This window comes from Marmota flaviventris, chromosome 7, assembly GCF_047511675.1.
Source record: "Marmota flaviventris isolate mMarFla1 chromosome 7, mMarFla1.hap1, whole genome shotgun sequence".
NCBI classification, from domain to species: Eukaryota; Metazoa; Chordata; class Mammalia; order Rodentia; family Sciuridae; genus Marmota; species Marmota flaviventris.
In genome coordinates, this window is record NC_092504.1 from 101649658 (window position 1) to 101658475 (window position 8818).

The window sequence follows — 8818 nt, forward strand, 5'->3', positions numbered from 1 at the left end:
CAAGGTCACAGTGATGTGATGGAGGAAGGAGGCCATGAGCCATGGAACCTGGGTAACATCCAGAAACCGGAAAAGGCAAGAAACGGATTCTTCTATGGAGGCTCCAGAAGGATGACATGGGCCTACCAACACCTTCCTTTGGCCGCCTAAGATCCATTCTGGATTTCTGATCTACAGAACTAAAAAAAATATTAGTATTCATTATGATGATTTAAGTCACTAACTTTGTGGTAATTTGTGACAGCAGAAATAGAAACACATATTATAGCCAAAGAGTGACGATATGCTCCTGAGTGATTCATAATCAGATTTAATGTTTAGAAATACAAGTACTTAGCAAATCCTTGTTGGATTGAATGACAGGGTCTAGTGTAAACCCCAAACATAAAGCTGGGTATGGTGGCACACACCTGTATCCCAGGAGGTTTAGGCAGAAGTAGTGCAAGTTCAAGGCCAGCCTGAGCAACATAGTGAGACCCTATCTCAAAATGAAAGTTAATAAAAAAAAAGGTGGGGGTGGGTAGGGAATATCCCAGGTTTCAATCCTAGTATTACCCCAAATGAACCAAATACCCCCAACACACACACACACACACACACACACACAAAAAAAAAAAAAAAAAAAAAACATGAGACAAAAGAAACATAAACATATTATGGGTTTGTGAAGACTTAATGCAAGTGTCCTCCTAAACTGAGAATGATGTTGGAAAGCTCTCTGCCAAGCAGTCAAAGCCCTAGTTTTCAACTATCCCCAACAATTTCCGCTTTATTTACAATGAGGCCATTCATCAATGGGAATAGACTTCCTAAGAGGAACTCTGGTGACAATGTAATGCCAATCTTGGAAAGGCTGCATTCAACATAATTTTAACTGTGCACATCCTGAAAGCCTGCTCTAAACTCTTGGTTAGTGGCAGGGAGTTCACAGGTCATGCCTCAGGTTCCTGTTCCCCATAGGCTATCTGCTGGGGAACAGCCAGACCTCAAAGAGTAGCAGGGCCACTTGCCATGAACACTCATCCACTTCTTCCACAAATATTTACTGAGCAATTATTATGTGAGTGAACAAGACAAACAAGGTTCCTGTCCTCATAGAGGTTTGTAGAATAGGCAAACCAGTCACTATCGTGTTAATGCTGTGACAGAGGAAGACAGTGTTAGGTCAAATCTAGTCTGGAGATGGTTAAACAGTAAGTCTTGAAGGGAAGGTTAAAAAATGGTTTTGAAAATGGCTTAGAAATGATTAAAAAAACAGGTAAGATCTTTTTATACAATGTAACTTTAAAGAAAAGACAAAGTTTAAAGTCATGTGAAAATATGATGGCATGGGCATAACAGTATGATTTTATTTTATTGGTACTAGGGATGGAACCCAGGGATGCTTTACCATTGAGCTATTTCCCCAGACCTTTTTCTTTTGTTTTATTTTGAGACAGGGTCTCACTAAGTTACTGGGTTTTATGGTTTAGAAATGAGGTATTCCCCAGAAGCTCATGTGTGAGAAAATGCAAGAAAGCTTAGAGGTGAAATGATTGGGTTATGAGAATCTTAATCCCCTGGAAGGGATAAACTGGATGGTAACTGTAGGCAGGTAGGGTGGGGCTGGAAGAGGTGGGTCTGTAGGGGGCAAGCCTTTGGGATATATATTTTGTCCTTGTTGAGCAGAGCTCTCTGTTTCCTGGTGCCACGTCTCCGGCTGCTTTCCTCCACTACATACTTCCACCATGATGTTCTTAGGACCTGAGGAATAGAGCTGTCCATCTGTATACTGAGACCTATGCAACTGTGAGTTCCAAATAATCTTTTCCTCTTATATAATTGTCAGGTCTTTGGTCACAGCAGCGAAAAAGCTGACTGAAAACACTGAGGATCTCATGAAGTTGCTGAGGCTGACCTTAAACTTGCTGTCCTCCTGCCTCAGCCTCCCCGGAATCACAGGGATATGCTACCAAGCTCGCCCCTAGGATGATTATTTTACAGAGCAGAACATTTCTGAAAGATAAACCAAGAGTCATTTTCTGCTTCAAGCCACTCAATGGTGTCCTTGTGCGATAGGATAATGTCCTATTCCCTTGAAGTGGCCCACGAGGGCCTTTGCGATTTGGCCCCTGCTTTCCTCCCTAACCCACCTTCATCTTCTCTCTGTGGCACCCTCCTGCTCCCACCCTTCTCTTGATTAGCTCACCTCTGTCCTTCAAGTAGGAACTGATTTAGCCTCCACTGCCTCCAGAAGTCATTTCTGATGCCATGTCTGGGTGAAAGACTCGTCTCTGTATGCGTATAGCTCCCTTTTGTGTCCCTCCTACAGGCATTTACCACTGTGTGCACTAACTGCTTATCGAATTTCTCTTTTGAATTATGATATTCCCATAGCATGGAGTCTGTGAAGGCTAGCTCCATGTTGTCTTGGTCACTGGGAATTTAAATGCCTTCATGGGCTGGGGAAATGGAACCACTTTGGGAGGGAAAAGCAAGGAACAAATACAGCTATGGTCCTCTGCGTGGATCCTACAGATACCAGCCTGCTGGGCTGCACCGAGCTACTACAGAGGAGTAAGACCAGGTGGATCTAGAGGGTAGCACCTAAGCATCTGCCTCTAGGGTCATGCAGCTCTTACTGCCCATGTGACTAGGGCAGCTGATATAATGCATCAGAGCTGCAAGGGAGTGCATGAACTAAATGCTTGGGTCCTCCCAAACTCCTATTTTGAAACCTTCACCCTGCCATACTGTGACCCAGGGCAAGTCACCAGCCTCTCACTTGACTTTGGCTTCCTCATCAGTATCTCCATCCCCGGGGGTTCTTCTGAAGCTTACATTAGATGACCCACATAAGACCACACACTGAAAATTCTGAGAACTGGTAGCAATTTGTTGTGTTTAAAAACTCAGGACCTCACACCACCATTTTGTTTTTCAGAAAACTATGCCTTAGAAACTATGTCTGTTCCCAGAAGCCTTGTGGGAGACGCCAGAAGTTTCAGAGATGCTTGTTCATGTGCCTGTTCTGCTTCCATTTCTAAGTCTCTGTGTTCATACTGGGCCTTTGTGCATTATGCCCTTCTAAGGCCCACTTGTAAAACTGCAGGATGCTGATTTCCTTACACATAATATAATTCTCACAATGGATATTTAAAATTTATGGCCAAATCTCCCACATGAAGGTGGTCTGGCAGGCATAATTTTTTCCTTCTGTACATAAATGACTATTAACTTGTTGGCGTTTTGCAGACAGGTTTTGATGAACTATGATATTTTGCTTAAAATCATTCCAAGAATAATGTCAGACTTCATAATTGCCTTACCCAAGGCCACCAGCAAGCAAAAGTCACCTACGGTGCACAGCTTATGTTAAAAGGAACCAACTACAACCACAGACGGCGCTAGGAATGAAAGAGTGTGGGGCAGATGTCTCCTCTTCTGCAAGGTTTTGGGAATGGACTTAGAAGTAGCAGAGATTAGACTATAAATATCTAAAGTCACTTTCTGGTAGCATATAAATGTGCCTTTTGTGGGCTCTTTCAGATTTCAAAACAAAAAACAAAAAAACTTGGCAGATGGTTTGACATGAAAACAAAGTAATAATCAAAATTTAGTTACAGTGACAATAAAAATATCCCAGTTTGTAGTTAAGGGCTGTTTGGAACAAATGTTCATAAATGCTAGACTATGTTAAAGTGTTCCCTCATTCAGAACCAAATTAGGCATATTGTTAACATTTATACTTGTAAAGACAAATGTATATACATCAGGGTTAGACTGCCAATGAGATTTACTAAGGAAAACTTGTCGATCATTCTGAGATTATGTCCTTTCATTGGCATTGATGTTGAAATGTCCTTTTTAAATGTAATGATTTCTCTAGTAGATGATAGTTGTCAATTTGTAGAAAGTCTAAAAATTGTCAGCCTCTAAATTGTTTTTGAAATGTTAATGCTACATTAAATTTAAAAGCCTCAGAACCAAAAATTGACTGTTCTATTTTTCAGGCCACTGATCTACCCTCCTATCCACTGGCCTCACAAAGGACAGTGTATGGGACAGGTTAGGAGGCAAAACCTCAGATATGTTCTCAGACATAATCTCAGTGCAAACAAACAGGTTTGCTGGACAGCTACACTCACCACCTAGAAACCCAAGAGGAGAGTTATACAATTATTTTCTGTTCAAGAATCATGAAAAAGCCAGGTGCAGTGCCACATGCCTATAATCCCACAGACTTGAGAGGCTGAGGCAGGAGGATTGAAAGTTCAAAGCCAGCCTCAGCAACTTAGTGAGGCCCTAAGCAACTTAGTGAGACCTTGTTTCAAAAAAATATATATAAAAAAGGCTGAGGATGTGGCTCAGTGGTTAAGTATCCCTGGTACCAAAATAAATAAATAAATAAATAAAATCATGAAAAAGAAATGGGGGTGGGGTTGGGGGGAAATTAAAAATCAGGTCTATTATGGAATGCATAATTCTATCAGGAACTTCAAAACTTTCTGATACTTCACGCTATTTGATACCATTACAAACGAATACATTCTAACACATATTCAACAGAGAATGCCTCTCGGCCATGCAACCAACCTTGGGTAAATTTGCTTTTCTTAGATGGGTTTTCTGTCCTCATCTAGGAAATGCGTGTTGGACTCGGTCGCTAACATACCTCCCAACACTAACATTACACACTTACTGGCTACTTTAGCTGACAAGAAATACTTTGCTCCCTAGAATAGCTTGTTAAGTGGGAAGATCTGAGTGGAAGTGAGTGAATAGAGTGGCTTGCTAGCATTGCATAAGGTGCTGTAGGCACCACATTGAAGAAAGCCCCTCATTCCTTTCCAATGATTAAATCAGGGGCCTCCAACTCAAGCGTCTGCTAGGCCAAGCAGGTGTTGACCTTGAGTGAAGCAGTTGCAGGGCCTCCCGGCAAACTGACCTGCTCTTGGGCAGGAAAAGGCCCTGGGCCTTGAGCCCCAGGCCCATGGGGTGAGCAGGAAGCCCCACAGTTGCCACATCTCTCTCCTTTTAGGAGAAACAAAAATTTGACCTTTTAGTTGTATAATCTTTAGAATTTTAGCAGATGCCTATGTGTAAATTTTTTCAACCTGGTGGCTACATAAAGATCACAGTGGGCAGGTGGACAGGCTGCTTGTTTGCAATTTCTGAGATGACAAGCAAGACTCTTGCCAAGTAGCCCTGATGTATTTTTTCCCATTATCTTCTTGGAACCAGCAATCTAGTCCATCACTCTGAAGACGGGCATGGAACATGGGCTTTGAAGATAGATTTTTCTTTTCTTTCTCTTCTTCCTCTTCTTTGTCTCTCTTGTCTTCCTCTTCCTCCTCTGGTACTTAGGATCAAATTCAGGGGCACTTTATCACCAGCCCTTTTAAAAACTTCTATGTTTTGAGATAGGGTCTTGCTTAGGTGCCCAGGCTGGCCTCAAACTTGTGATCCTCCTGCCTCAGCCTCCCTACTCACCAGAATAACAAGCCTATGCTACCATGCCCAGCTCAGATGGCTCTCAATATAAGTTCCAATTTGGCCATTTGCTACCTTTGAAAGATACTTAACTTTTTTTTTGAACCGGGGATTAAACACTAAGCCACATCTGCAGTCCTTTTTATATTTTATTTAGAGAAAAGGTCTCACAAAGTTGCTTGGGGCCTTAAGTTACTGAGGCTGGCTTTGAACTTGTGATCCTCTTGCCTCAGCCTCCTGAGCAACTGGGATTACAGGTGTGCGCCACCTCACCTGGTGATATTTAACTATTTGGAACCTCCAGTTCCCCAGATTTAAAATAAAGTTAATTTCCCTCTTTTCTCTGCTCTTTCCAGGCTGGAAGCATCTTGGACCTATCTTTGTCCTCTGCCTCCACTGTTCCCTGCTCCACGCCCAGAGGATTCATGGCAGATTTAAGGCCCCACTCAAATTCCCCTCCTGCATGTGGCCCTTCCAGACCACCTCCACCAGGAGTGACTTCTCTGCTTTATCCTCCATAAGCATTTATTTTTTTGCCACCACCCAAAATCTTTCTGTCTGTTCATTCCTTGTGTCCTTCAGGATTTCAAAGAATGTGTTGAAAACCACCAATTCCCATTGTCAAGTCAACATGAGTTAGAGTGAAATTATACTCTCAGAAATTTTCTACATTTCAAATTTTGATGGATCCTAAGCATCAGTCCCCACATAAGATCATATGATTCCCCTGTAGCCATATAAAGCTTCCACGTAGGATAATTTAGAAACTTGGAAAAGGGAGTATCTTTGATGGTTACCTTCTAAATATCAACTATTTCAAGACCCATTTCAATAGCTACCACCAGGAATCCCTTTAACTCTTTGGGTTAAATAACAACAACTCTATCAATAATTAAGAGCATCTAGCATGTAATATCATAGCTGCTTCCTCTTGTACCCAAAGTGTGGTCCCAGCTCTAAGCTGCTAATAAGATCCTGCTCTAATCCAGCTCTGGGCTGTGTCCAAACTCAGTGGTGAGATGCTTTGGATTCACTAAGGTACACAAGCCTCAGGAGTGTTTCTTGTCAAAGCCTTGCCTTCGTGATAAACCATGCTCTCTGAGCAGATAAGTAATGCCTTTCTGCAGCAATCCATTTTAATATCTGTCGGGCATAGGTTTCTCTGGAGATTTATTTGCACTAAGTTCCCATGATGTCACCTAGAGGTGGTGATCTGGAAACAGAATGAGAGAGAAGTGTTTGGGGGAATTATCCTGATAAATGATTGATCAAAGACAGCCTTTCTTACTTGGGATACAGGATCAACCCCCAACTGTTCCAAACCTTTTGAAGCTCATAAAATCCAGCCATATGAAGGGGCCGATGTGTATGATGTACCTGAAGTCCAGAAGGAACACACAGTATCCCCAGTAAAAAACATCCTCTGTGTGCTTAGAGGGAATGGTCTGTGAAGCTTTGAAATCTTTTGTTATGTGGCCAGAAAATTGTTTGAAGAACCAGGTGAATGTTGTCTGGCTGGACAGTCACTCACCAAGCCAGGCAAAGAGCGGAGGAAGCCCTGTCACTGGTGGCTTTCAAAGAGGTCTGAGGGTTACAGTCATGTCATCAGACCACACTCCTCATCTCTACCAGGCAAGTCCACAATGCCAGGGCAAAGTCTTTATCATTTTCACGCTCTCTTAAGAGAAACACATCCATGATATATTAGTAAATGTCCTTTTGCCTTTAAACTGTGCCCTATTTGATAGGTATTTTTTTCCAGGGTAAAAATAGATGGAGTGGGGATGACAATGTGACTTCTCGAAAGCATTGCAGATCTTTGCAACAGGTGAGAATCACTTCAAAACAGTTAAGCAAATGCATAAACAAAATACTAGAGTTCCACGATTTTTTTTCTTTTGTTTTTTGTTTGTTTTATTTTTATTTAGAGATAGGGTCTTGCTAAGCTGCTGAGGTTGGCTTTGAACTTTTGAACTCGCGATCCTCTAGCCTCAGCCTCCCCAGCCAGAGTCCCAAGTTTTTTAACTTCAAGTTCCACCACAACTTTCTTGGAAAGAAAGGTCAAGATTATTCCCTTCACTTGTGGCTGCAGGTACATCTACTTAATCTCCTGGGCCCGTCAGCAACATACTTAATATCTGGTCATTTCATATCTTCTCCCCACTCAAGCTACCACCAGAATTCTTCTGTGAAAAGCCCCTTCCCATGACTGAGAGCCAGTTTGAACAAGGGATTGCCAAAGTCCTATCTCATAATGTGGCCAGCCCTGTGAGAATGAGCTCCATTCAGACACAGAAAGAGCAAGAAATAAGAAAAGGGAAATTGAATACTACCAAATTTTGTATTACGGAAATTATAGGGAGTCCAGACTTGTGAAATTTCATCAAGATGAGAACTACATAATTTTTCTTATGAGCCAAAAATAGAGTGTTCAGGAAGCCCTGCCCTGTGAGCAAATCACAGTAAAAGTCAAAGATGGTTAGTAATGTTACAGACACACTCAGGCTGTCATTCATTCAGACACCGGAATGTGATGCGTGGCTGCCAAAGACCTGCCTCAGAGGTAACAGTGGAGAGACACTGAGAATGAATAGCATCCATCAGCCTATAGAGCTCCTTAACTATGGATCATTAGAGTAAAAGCCAAAGTCCTTAAACAGCCTACCAGGCCCTGGGCGGCCTCACTAGTCCCCTCCCCAGTCTCCTCTGGCTGCCTCCAGCCACTCTGGCTCTTGGCTGTTCTTTGAAGATGCCAAGCTTTTTCTTTTGCCTGGAACAACCTTCTCCCACACATCCACGTGGCTGCCTTCCCTTCCTTTGGTCTCCCACATGGCTACCTCTCCCTCACCCTTATTTATGGTACTCCATTCACCACCTGATGTTCTTTTTATTCAGCTGCTAGTTTATCATCTCTCTCCTAACAGCAATGTGAAGTTGAGCAGGTTAAAGACTTCTGCTTTGTTCGCTGCTTGATCCCCAGTGGTTAAAATGGTGCATGGCAGAGTATACATCTTTGTTTAATAAATGAAAATGTGAAAAGTGACTAAGGCATCAACATGTGTGGATCATATCCGTTCACTTCCCCTTGGGGAAATGCATTCTGGGGTGAAAGTTAAAGTCTTGCTCTTGGGAAAGAGATGATGGCTGTATGGGAATGATGGTCTTACCCATTCCAAGTCGGAGAACATGGGCCACTTGGTTACCCTACATCTCTCGTGGCAGGATCAACAAAATAATTTCCTTCAAGAATGTAGGGCTTGGAGATTTCTCTAGAGCAACACTTATTTACATCTTTTAAAATTGACTGTGCAGAACATATAACACTTTTCTCTTTTGCTCCCAGGAA

General features: G+C 42.4%; 1 long non-coding RNA gene across 1 annotated transcript; it reads left to right on the forward strand.

The window, feature by feature from the left end:
- The first annotated feature begins 1705 nt into the window (after nucleotides 1-1705).
- On the forward strand, nucleotides 1706-6124 carry LOC117794833 (uncharacterized). Its single transcript, XR_004618705.2, has 2 exons — nucleotides 1706-1788; nucleotides 5829-6124. It is a non-coding gene; the product is annotated as an uncharacterized lncRNA (long non-coding RNA).
- The last annotated feature ends 2694 nt before the right edge of the window (nucleotides 6125-8818 follow it).